At 46.4% G+C, this 12,170-nt stretch overlaps 1 pseudogene; it reads left to right on the forward strand.

Annotated features, from left to right (window-relative positions):
* The first annotated feature begins 3,549 nt into the window (after positions 1 to 3,549).
* LOC100611726 (EKC/KEOPS complex subunit TPRKB-like) overlaps positions 3,550 to 12,170 on the forward strand; it is a 30,758-nt pseudogene continuing 22,137 nt past the window's right edge.

Below are 12,170 nucleotides of genomic sequence, written 5' to 3' on the forward strand. Positions count from 1 at the left end.
TGTTTTGTTTGGCTGGGGCCACTGAACTTCTCAGGCAGGGGAAGACTGCATATCTCCAAGAAGGTTTAATGCTACCATTGAGTTTCTTGGCTGGAATCCATCCCACATCATTCAGCTTGCTCGTTAGCACCATGCAGTGCCTAGGAGTCCCACTCATATGGAAGGGCACTCATGTCAGCTTTTCTAAGTGTGGATGTTTGACATTCCAGCTGTCCCTCCTCTCTCCTCACTCAACAGTGATGCTGTGACTTCTTATTTTGAAAAATATCAAACGTATAAAAAGTTGAAAGAACTATACAGTGAGCACCTACTCGTATATTCCCCATTGAGATTCAATGATTAACGTGGTCCTATTTCTCTACCTCTCTTTCTCTGTCTCTGTATGCTCTTTTGTTTGAACCATTTGAAAGCCAATTGTAGACATGGTGGGACATACCCCTACACACTTTAGTGTGACTCTCCTAAGAATAAGGCCATCATCCTACATAACTATAATAAGCTGGGCATGGTGGCTCACACATGTAATCACAGCATTTTGGGAGGCCAAAGCAGGCAGATCACTTGAGGTCAGGGGTTCGAGACCAGACTGGGCAACATGGTGAAACCCCATCTCTACTAAAAATACAAAAATTAGCCAGGTGTGGTGGTGCATGCCTGTAGTCCCAGCCACTTGCGAGACTGAGGTACAAGAATCGCTTGAACCTGGGAGGTGGAGGTTGCAGTGAGCCGAGATCGCGCCATTGCACTCCAGCCTGGGTGACAAAGCGAGACTGTCTCAAAAAAAAAAAAAAAAATTTACATATATACTGTCATCACAAAAGCAAACACAATTTGATGGAATTTGGGGACAAGAATAATTAGAGAAATATCCCTATGGAGGTCAAAGCAGAGGAGGTTTCACGTTCTATTGTGCAAGCAGGCTTTTCCAATTACTCCCTACAAGCATACTGAAATGTTTTACAATGAGCATGTTCTTTTGGAGTCAGAACGAAAAAAAATACAAAACCTTTTGAAGCAGCGGTCAGGAACACTGGGTCTCAGCCATGTCTGTGGTGGCCACTGGGCTTGTCATGGGCCTTCAACACCAGGTGGCGGTGTTGAGCTACATTCAGCAAGCCGGTACTAACCGGTGAGAAGCCTCCCTGGGAAACTAGGGATGGGGCAAGAGAAGGGTGGTTGCACTTTCAAAGTAAATGTCAGAACTTCAAGTAAACCCCTAAAGACATAGGAAGGGGAAAATGACGGAGAACTTAATGAACATACACCTCTTTTGGGGGAAGATGTTCTATACATTGTCTCAGGAGGCTGATCTACTGAATTCAAACCCTCATTCTGTCCCCTCCTTGTTGACTTGTCATGTACAAGCAACTTGACCCAGAGAATGCTGGGTTTTGTTTTATCCTATGTAGGATGACTGGCAGGGATACGGGTGACGAAAGCCCTGAGCACAGGGCCTGACACCGTGCAAGTGCATACAACGTGCTGGCTACTTAACCATGATGACTCACTTCTCTCCACAACTGAGCCACTGCTGGCTTTGTCCTCTCGAAAACCTCTTCTGCCTCTGCTCTAGTCACCTTGTTTGCAGAGCTACCTGGGTATGGGTGGACAGTGGCTTCTTTTGCAGAGTCAGGGAGGTGGACAGCACCCACATGTTGAGAGCAGGACTGCGTCACAGGCTGCAAGCACAGGAGAGTTATCCATTGGCCTCCAGAGTCCATCCTGTAGCATAAGTGTACTTACACCTGATGGACAAAGAATCTTGATTTTGGGTTCAGAATATATTGGCACAAAGCCACCCTAGAATGGAAACATTCAGGCCCTCGGCCGGCTTTGCCAAGCTCCCTCCAGAGCATGCACAGTAGCTGCTTTGTTTCATAGGACGGCATCAGCCTTCTCCTAAGAAGCAGGTTGGAGAGGACTCGGGGTCACTGGGTGGCTCATCCCAGCCAGCAAGCTGACCCAGAGCCCTCCCTCACAGCTCTTGCCACTGCCCACGTCCACCCAACGTTGCACTGATTTCTTCTATCTGCTGCCGGTGTGTGCCCTCCCTTGTCAGAGCTCCTCTTGCCCCTTTCTCCTGGGAATGCCCGCCTCTTCCTCTAGGTATCTGCACCCAGCATCATTCAAGAGCTGGGCAAATGCCCCTTCTTAGTGCAGATCCACTCTGCTATCTCCAGCTGTTGCCTCTGCCTGGAATGATCCCCCAAGAGTCTCAGGTGATTGGTTCCTTCACACCTCCTAGGTCTTGGCTGCAGTGCCCCTCCCCGGGGGACCTTCCCTTCCTAGTCTCGCTACCCTGTCACTCTGGGTATTTTCTTTTTCTTTCTTTCTTTTTTTTTTTTTTTGAGATGGAGTTTTGCTCTATCACCCAGGCTGGAGTGCAGTGGCACGATCTCGGCTCATTACAACCTCCACCTCCCAGGTTCAAGCAATTCTCCTGCCTCAGCCTCCCAAGTAGCCAGGATTACAGGCGCCCGCCACCATGCCCAGCTAATTTCTGTATTTTTAGTAGAGAAGGGATTTCACCATGCTGTCCAGGCTTGTCTCCAACTCCCGACCTCAGGTGATCCGCCTGCCTCAACCTCCCAAAGCGCTGGGATTACAGACGTGCGCTACCATGCCCGGCCCACTCTGCGTATTTTTTTCATGGCATGTGGCCCTCTCTAAGTCACTAATTTATCTGTGAGTATCAGGAAAGGTCATTTTATTTTTAACGTATTTATGGTTTCTTTCCTGCTACTCGAGTAATAAATAAACTCCCCAAGGGCAGGGACTTGGTCTTGTTTATTGACTGCTCGGTCCCCACACCTACAGTAGGGCCTGGCACATGAGAGATGCTCCATATGCCAGATGTGGTGGCTCACACCTGTCATTCCAGCACTTTGGGAGGCCAAGGTGGGAGGATTACTTGAGGCCAGGAGTTCAAGACCCTGTCTCTAACAAAATCAAAAATTATCTGGGCACAGTGATACCCACCTGTAATCCTAGTTCCTTGGGAGGCTGAGGCAGGGGTATCGCTTGAGCCCTGGAGTCCGAGGCTGCAATGAGTCATGATTGTGCCACAGCAGTCCAGCCTTGGTGACAGAGCAAGAGCCAATCTCTTAAAAAAAAAGTGCTTGGTAAAAATTACTGAATGAATAAAGACCCCGGCCCCCAAACTGGAAGCAGTCATACACTCTGGCAAACTCCCTCTTGCTCTTTGTCTGAACCTCTCTCATCCTGTGGAAGCTGATAGCTCTGGGGCTCTTCTGTCCAGACAAGCTGGAAGTGAGATGGGAAACAGCAGCCCCAGCACACTCAGCTTTGTGTCTTTGAGAATGCTTGCGTTGTGTATCATTCCTTGGCTGGTTTTGGCTGTCTTTTGGCCTCAGGTTTATCCTTTGGTGTTTACAGGAGTTTTCTGAGCTGGGGAGGATCCTCAAGTCTACCATTCTGGTGACCCTATGCACATGCCACTCAGATCTGCATTGATCCGTGAGCAGTGGAAGCAGTCTAGACCATGCCTAGGACATAGGAAAGGAATAAAGGAGCAAACTGTTTAGCAACATGGAAGCTGCAGGAAGCATCTGCCTGCCCTATTCTAACCACTCTGAAAAACCCAAAGCCTTGTGGCTGGAGGGATCTACTTCCCATTCACTCTCATCGTGTAAGCCGACTTGGCTTCTGTACCTCCATGCCATGGACTGGCTTAGAGGAGAAGGACATAGGGCTGCTGCGGGTGGAACAGGGTTAGCAGTGCAGGTGAGCAACAGCCCAAAGTGGACGGTGATTCTTTTTGTTTGTTTGTTTTGAGACAGAGTCTTGCTCTGTTGCCCAGGCTAGAGTGCAGTGGGACAATCATAGCTCACTGTAGCCTTGAACTCCTGGGCTCAAGTGGTTCTCCCACCTCAGCCTCCCGAGTAGCTGGGACTACAGTTGTGCACCACCATGCCCAGCTAATTTTTTAATTTTTTATAGAGACAGGGTCTCACTGTATTGCCCAGGCTGGTCTGGAACTCCTGGCTTCAAGCAATGCTCCCATCTTGGACTCCTAAGTACATGTGACTACAGGTGTGAGCCACCATGCCCAACTAACAGTGATTGATCTATACAGGAAGATAGCAGCCAGAGGCTGGCAGCAAGTGAGAGGGCAGGAGCCTGTACAGACTAGGAAAGGGGTTAGGTCATGGGTGAGGAGACCAAGGCTTAGTTCAACAACCATGGACAAAATGAGCACCTAGTGGAGGGGCACAAAGGTTCCAGCCCACATGGAACTCACAGCATGGATTTGTGCAAAGCTCTATGCTCAACAGAGTCTGGGTTGGAAGGCAAAGAAACTAAGAAAGGCGAGTGCCCTGAGAGGACTGGGGACAAGCTGAAACTCAGCTGGCACAGGAGGACCTGGGCTTTCTCTACATGTTGAGTTTATAGTACAGGGCAAGGTGGAATTCATCTCCAAAGTGAGCACCAAGTTGTCAGCCAAGACAATCAGTGAAAAGAAATGCAGTGGCTAGGAGTTCAAGACCAGCCTGGGCAGCATAGCGAGACCCCATCTCTACAAAAAAATTTAAAAATTAGCTGGCAAGGTGGTGCACCTATAGTCCCAACTACTCTGGAGGCTGAGGTGGGAGGATTGCTTGAGCCCAGGAATGAGGTCGGGGTTACAGTGACAATGAGCCGTAATTGTGCCACTGCATTCCAGCCTGGGTGACCAAGGAAGACCCTGTCTCTCTCTCTCTCTAAAAAAAAAAAAAAAAAAGAGAAAAGAAAAAAAAAAAAAAGAAATTCAGGTGAACCTGAGTTCAAATGTCAACCCTGCTCATTTCTAACTGTAAGACTGCGCAAATCAGCTCTCGGAGTGCATGTGAGTTCCTCTTGCCTCACCAGGGGACTGGGTGACCTTCTCTGGCTTTTTTGTTTGTTTGTTTTTGAGACAGGGTTTTGTTTTGTCACCCAGGCTGAAGTGCAGTGGCATGATCTCTGCTTCCTGCAACCTTCCAGGCTAAAGTGACCCTCCCATCTCAGCCTCCTGAGTAGCTGGGATGACAGGTGTGGGCACCACCACGCCCAGTTAATTTTTGTGTATTTTTGGTAAAGACAGGGTTTCATCGTGTTGCCCAGGCTGGTATTGAACTCCTGAGCTCAAGCGATCCATCCACCTCAACCCTTCAAAGTACTGTGATTACAGGCATGAGTCACAGTGCCCAGCTGCATAAGTTTCTCTGAATGGTGACTGTAAAAACTTAATGAGATCACGTAGGTAATGTGCCAGCCCAGTGTTTGGCCCATAGAATGTGCTCAAGAAATAGTACTTATTATAGCTAGGATAATTGGGTGAAAAGCAGGCATTAGTAAGATAGTGAAGTTTATTTTTCTAAGGAGTTAGCAAGAAATTAAAACAGAAAAACACGCGTAAAGAGACTGATGATATTCATATGGGCCTGCTTAACTCTGAGCTTTGCTATTTTACTCAGGTCACTTAGAGGAATAAAAGAAAGTAGAATTCAGCTGGGAGAAGCCAAGTCTACTGAATGACACATCATTCTTCTCTTTGCCAAAGACAGAGATGCTAGTTAGTGGGTTGAGCACTCACCAATGAGTAGGTGCTCTCTTACCTCTGCAGAACTGCAAGCATATTAATGACTGCTTTGTAACCAATGCCTGGGAGCTTTTTTTTTTTAAACCTTAAGAGGAGGAAACTTGAAAAATCTTCCTGAGAGAAAAGGCAATATAAGTTGATTTCACAGTTAACACCTGAGAGTGCTTAATTTGAACCAGGAATGTGTGCATACGTGTGTGTGTATACGTGTGTGTGTGTCTCTTTACTGCATCTTCATTTGTTGCTTTCTATAATTAGAAATCATGAAGAGGGGCTGGGAGCGTTGGCTCACGCCTGTAACCCCAACATTTTGGGAGGCCTAGGCGGGCAGATCACCTGAGGTCAGGAGTTCGAGACCAGCCTGACCAACATGGAGAAACCCCATCTCTACCAAAATTACAAAATTAACTGGGCGTGATGGCACATGCCTCTAATCCCCGGTACTCGGGAGTCTGAGGCAGGAGAATCATCTGAACCCGGGAGGTGGAGGTTGCAGTGAGCCGAGATGGCACTACTGCACTCCAGCCTGGGCAACAAGAGCGAAACTCCATCTCAAAAAAAAAAAAAAAAAAAAGAAAGAAAAAAAGGAAAGAGAAGTCATCAAGAGAATTAACATCATTAACTAGTCACTTGTTTTTGCATCAGTGACTGTGTGTTAGGCCGTTCTTACGTTGCTGTAAAGAAATACCCGATACTGGGTAACTTATCAAGAAAAGAGGTTTCACTGGCTCACAGTTCTGCAGGCTGTATAGGAAGCGTGATGCCGACATCTTGTCGACTTCTGGGGAGGCCTCAGGAATCTTACAATCATGGCGGAAGGTGAAGCGGGGGCAGGCATGTCACACGGCAAAAGCAGGAGCAAGTGAGATTGAGGGTGGGGGCAGAGGGAGGTCCCACACACTTTTAAATGACCAGATCTCGTGTGAACTCAGAGCGAGAGCTCACTTATCGCCAAGGGCATAGCCCGAGCCATTCATGAGGAATCCACCCCCATGATCCAAACACCTCCCCAGACCCCACCTCCAAAGTTGGGAATTACATTTCAACATGAGATTTGGGCCAGGGCAAATATCAAAACTGTGTCAGACTGTTTCACGCGCTACATTTCTCTTATCTTTCAGCTTTCCATTCCAGGTCAGTTTGTTTATTTAGCCAGGGCTACCAGACATGACTCAGATAGGAGCAGCTACCCAGCAAGCTGGTGGCGCCCAGTCAATGGTAACGAGCCTCGGAAATGCCCAACCACCTTGTAATGGCAATTACAAACATGCTTCTTGGGCTGAAAAGGCAGATTAAAAGGTTCAATCATTTATCAAATACCTACCATATATTAGGTGGTTGTATATAATAATCTCTATAACCAAACAAAGCCACAACCCTGTGGGGTTGTCATTCACCTGCCCAAGCAGTCATTGGGTGGTTGGGAGGTTAAGCCCGGATTTTACCGCCTATGTGTTCTCTGATACGGAGCCACATCAGAGAGGCTGCATTCAGGGAGTTCTCCTGCCCTTTCTCCTGTTTTCTTCCATCTTTGGGACCAGTTTAATTTCAGTCGTGCAATTATCTCTGAGATTCAGATGTACCTATGAATTAGGAGAAAGGAATATTTTCACAAGAGACTCTAGGACTCACAGGCAGGAGCACAAGCATAGTGGCTTCAACGCCCAAGTGACAAGGTGTCATGCCTATTGGTAAAGAGAGACGGATTTTTTGCTCATTCATTCAAAAAAAATTTTTTTTTGAGACCAAGTCTCGTTCTCTTGCCCAGGCTGAAGTTCAGTGGCGCCATCTCGGTTCACTGCAGTTCGAGATCAAGCGATTCTCCTGCCTCAGCCTCTTGAGTAGCTGGGATTACAGGCGCGTGCCACCATTCCTGTCTAATTTTTGTATTTTTAGTAGAGATGGGCGTTTACCATGTTGTCCAGGCTGGTCTCGAACTCCTGACCTCAAGTGATCTGCCCGCTTTGACGTCCCAAAGTGCTGGGATTACAGGTATGAGCCACTGCACTCAGCCCATTCATTCAACAAATATTAATGGAGCAACTACTTATGTGCCAGAAACTGTCCTAGGTACTTAGGATAGATACATCAGTGAACAACAACGGTAACAAACCCCTGCCATCATGAAACCCACAAGCTTCCACAGTGGGGAATAGACAATAAATGGTAAATATAATAGATAAGCCAATTATGTGGTCATTTAGGAGGTGGGAAATGATATAGAGTGGGACAGGATAAGAAAATCCAGATGTGCATGTGGCCAGAAGAACCAACTGCAATTTTAAATGGAGTGGTCAGAATAGACTTGGTTGAGAGGTGACATTGATGCCAAGACTTGATTTGGCCATTGCTAAGGGAGCGTCACAAAGAGGAAACTGCTTGGCACAGTGGCTCATGCCTGTAATTCCAGCACTTTAGGAGGCTGAGGTGGGAGGATTACTTGAACCCAGGAGTTCAAGACTAGCCTGGGCAACATAGCAAGACCCCATCTCTACAAAAAATTTTAAGAAAAAAAATTCAGCTAGACATGCCTGTAGTCCTAGCTACTCAGGAGGCTGGAGTGGGAGGATCGCTTGAGCCCAGGAGTTCGAGGCTGCAGTGAGCTCAGATTGCACCACTGCTCTCGGGTGTGAGTGACAGAGGGAGATGCTGTCTCCAAAAATAAATAAATAAATACGTACATACATACATAAGAAAAGGAGACTGCTGGCACAAAAGTCCCCAGGTTAGAACAGGACTACTAGTGTGTGGAGGAATGGAGTGACCAGTGTGGAGATGAGGAAGAGAGAAGGGGAGAAAGGTAACAGGGCACACATGGTGCAGATGGTACAGGGCCTGGAGGCCTGGTAAGAACGTTGGCTTTCACCCTAAGCAAGATATGCCCATTGGAGGCTTTTGGTCATGGCAGTGACGTGATCTAACTTACATTTCCAAGGGCTGTGTCTTGAGAACAGATTGAATGGGGGTGGTGGCGAGGAGAGAGGCAGGGATACCCTTCAGGAGGCTACTGCCGTAACCCAGGTATACCTGCTGGTAGCTTGGACCAGGGCAAGGCAGCAACATTGTGACAAGAGGCAGGGTCCTGGGAGATTTTGAAGGCAGCTCAATAGAACTGCCTGCTGAATGGGATGTATGGTTTCAGAGGAAGAGAGGAGTTGAGGATGACTCCAAGATTTTTAGAAGAATAAAGTTGGCAGTAAGTGAGATGGGAGGTTTCCCGGTTCTGCACAGGGTACCCTATAGCTTTGGTGCTGCATTGGAGGCTGTGGATGGCACAGGTCGCTCTTGGCACCTTGCAGCACCGGGGGCTGTGGGGGGCAGCACAGCATCAATGAAGGGCCCAGTGATCCAATGGAGGGACCCTATTTCCACCTCTAGTCTTGGTATCCCTCAAGCCATCGGGAGGAGCAGTGATGTTAGTCTTTCAGAGAAGCTCCTTAGAAAATGACTGAGTGTGGCCAGGTGCGGTGGCTCACGCCTGTAATCCCAGCCCTTTAGGAGGCTAAGGAGGGTGGATCACTTGATGTCAGGAGTGTGAGACCAGCCTGGCCAACATGGTGAAACCCTGTCTTTACTAAAAATATAAAATTAGCCAGACGTGGTGGCAGGTGCCTGTAATCCCAGCTACACAGGAGGCTGAGGCAGGAGACTCACCTGAACCTGGGAGATAGAGGTTACGGTGAGCCAAGGTCGTGCCACTGCACTCCACCCTGGGCAACAGAGCAAGACTCTGTCTCAAAAAAAAAAAAAAAAGGAAAGAAAAAAAGAAAGTGACTGAGTGAGGTTTCAGAGAGCATGGTCCAGCCTTAGACTGGATATGACAGTGCCCATGAAGCTGCAGGAGTGACCTCCCACGAGGCCCTGTCTGTACCTGCAGGCCTGCGCGGACTCAGGGCGGCTCATGTTGCAAGTGTGCATAGAGCAGGGTTTCTCTATCCAGGCATGCTACTGGGCTGTTCCGGTCAGGGGGTTCCTGCAACACCTGCCAAACACACAAAACCAGGCTTGTGAAATAAGATAAAGAACCCACCTTTGTTTTTTGAGCTCTTTTTCAGCCCTCCCTGTTAGACCCCAAAGTCACCCATAAATCCAGTGAGGTTGACTGCTCTTATTTCTCAGGAATTCCTGAGTAGGGCAGAGCAGGTGGGACTGTGCTTCTGTAGGCACTGACCACAGGCCTTCATCTCAGCTTAAAAGCCATGAGCATTTTGGGGAGGGCGACCCTGCAGCCTGGTTTGCTTGGCAATGTTCCACTTATGTCTGTTGAACTGGCACCTCAAGTAACCCTAAATTTCCCTCTCAAAAGTGTTTCTACCATGGGTGCAGTGGCTCATGCCTATCATCCCAGCATTTTGGGAGGCTGAGGCGGGCAGATCACCTGAGGTCAGGAGTTCGAGAGCAGCCTGGCCAACATGGTGAAACCCTGTCTGTACTAAAAATACAAAAATTAGCCAGCATGGTGGTGCATGCCTGTAATCCCAGCTACTCAGGAGGCTGAGGCAGGATGATTGCTTGAACCCGGGAGGCAGAGGTTGCAGTGAGCCGAGATCATGCCACTATACTCCAGCCTGGGTGACAGAGCAAGACTCTGTCTCAAGAAAAAAAAAGAAAGAAAAAAAAACCAGTTTCTGTTTGGATGATAAATTACATGGCCACTGTGAGGGTACTAGTACTGTGTGTTACTGGCTGGGGTCCCAGGGTCCTGGTGAGACTCATGCGTCCTTACCCATCCGGCTGCTAGCCTGAGCGGATCACCTGGTCCACACCAGCGAGGATTTCATTGATTGGAAGAAGATCTGAATTAAGCTGTGACTTGTCCTTGCTTCCAGAGGAATTAGTTTATTTATGAGATTAAACTAATCTGCACCTTCTGCTCCAAGGACTTAGAGTCGAACTAGCTGATTGTTATTTAGGTTGAACCAAGCCAACCTATTCAGAAGGGCTGGGGAGAAGACACAGGGGAACGCAGGGAACATAGCCTCTGCCAGGAGCATTGTAGAAAAAACAGAGCTTTCTGTCTTGGGGGAAAATGCAAAACCAAAATTGGATTTTTGGTAAGTGCTCAGTCATTTCATGTAGAAGGACCACAACTATTTTTTTATGTTTTTGTGAAATGTTTTTTTCAAAGTGGAAAGTTACTACCACTGCAACCACCCCCAATTTAAAGTAAACACATGCTCATTAAAAAAAAAAAAAAAAAAAAAAAAGCCAGATGCAGTGGTTCACACCTATAATCCCAACAGTTTGGGAGGCCAAGGCAGGAGGATCGTTTGAGCTCAGAAATTTGAGACCAGCCTGGAAAACATAATTAGACCCCATCTCTACAAAAATAAAAAAATTGGACATAGTGGTTCACAACTTTAGTCCCAGCTACTCGGGAGGCTGAGGTGGGAGGATCACTTTAGCCTGGAGTTCGAGGCTGCAGTGAGCTATAATAGTGCCACTGAACTCCAGCCTGGGCAACAGAGCAAGATCCCTGTCTCAAAAAAGAAAAAAAATTGCTTGAAAAATATTGAAATGTGTAAGGAGAAAAATAAAACATCCTTTATTTATTCTATTCAAGGATAACCATTGTTTATATATGTATGTATATATATACACACAGATATATCTCCAGATTTTTTAATTAGTTAACTTATACAAACAAAATATATCTTTACAAAACTAGAATCATCCCATCCATATTGTTTTGTTAACTTCTCTTTACACTTAACATATAGATGGATATCATTGCATGTCAAGGAACATAGAACCACATGATGATTTTTACTGCCCACATATTATTCTAAGTACAGCAATATCATCATTTATTTCCTGACAACCACCTGTTGTTAGACATCAAGGTTGGTTTTTTTTTTAAGTTTTTTAATTAAAAAAAATTTTTGGCCTACTTCAATAAGCTAGTCTGGAGGCTTTTCTTAATTTTTTATAGTGCTTTAGATAACATTCTTATACATGTAACATTAGTTGATCGTTTAGTGCTCAGGAGAAATTCTGAGATGCAAAATTGCTAGGCCAAAAGGAATATCTATTTTTAAGACTTTTGACAATGCCAAACTGACCTCCAGCAGTATGGACCAGTTAATCTGGCCAGCAACATTGAAGAGAATGCCCTTTGTCACACCCTTTCTGGCCCAGGCACTGTCATTCTTATTATATATTGGTAATCTGATGAGTGAAAAATTATCATATAAAATGTTGACTTTAGGAAACTCTTTCTATAGGGAAGATCCTCTTTTTTTATTGATGTGTGTATTATGAATATTACTTCACAATTTATGACTTGTTTGTTTTGTTTTCCAAGATATTTAATGACAAGAAGAAAATTGCTTACAATTCAATAAGGGGAAAATAGGTGAAAAAATTAGTGTTCAAGCTAACCCTCATTATTGTATTGTGATAAAAAACAGCTAACATGAAATCTGCCTTCTTAACGCATTTTTTTTTTTTTTTTTTGAGACAGAGTTTTTGCTTTTATTGCCCAGGCTGGAGTGCTGTGGTAGGATCTCAGCTCACTGAAACCTCTGCCTCCGGGGTTCAAGCAATTCTCCTGCCCCAGCCTCCCGAGTAGCTGGGATTACAAGTGCCC

This window comes from Pan troglodytes, chromosome 8 (genome assembly GCF_028858775.2).
Source record: "Pan troglodytes isolate AG18354 chromosome 8, NHGRI_mPanTro3-v2.0_pri, whole genome shotgun sequence".
NCBI classification, from domain to species: Eukaryota; Metazoa; Chordata; class Mammalia; order Primates; family Hominidae; genus Pan; species Pan troglodytes.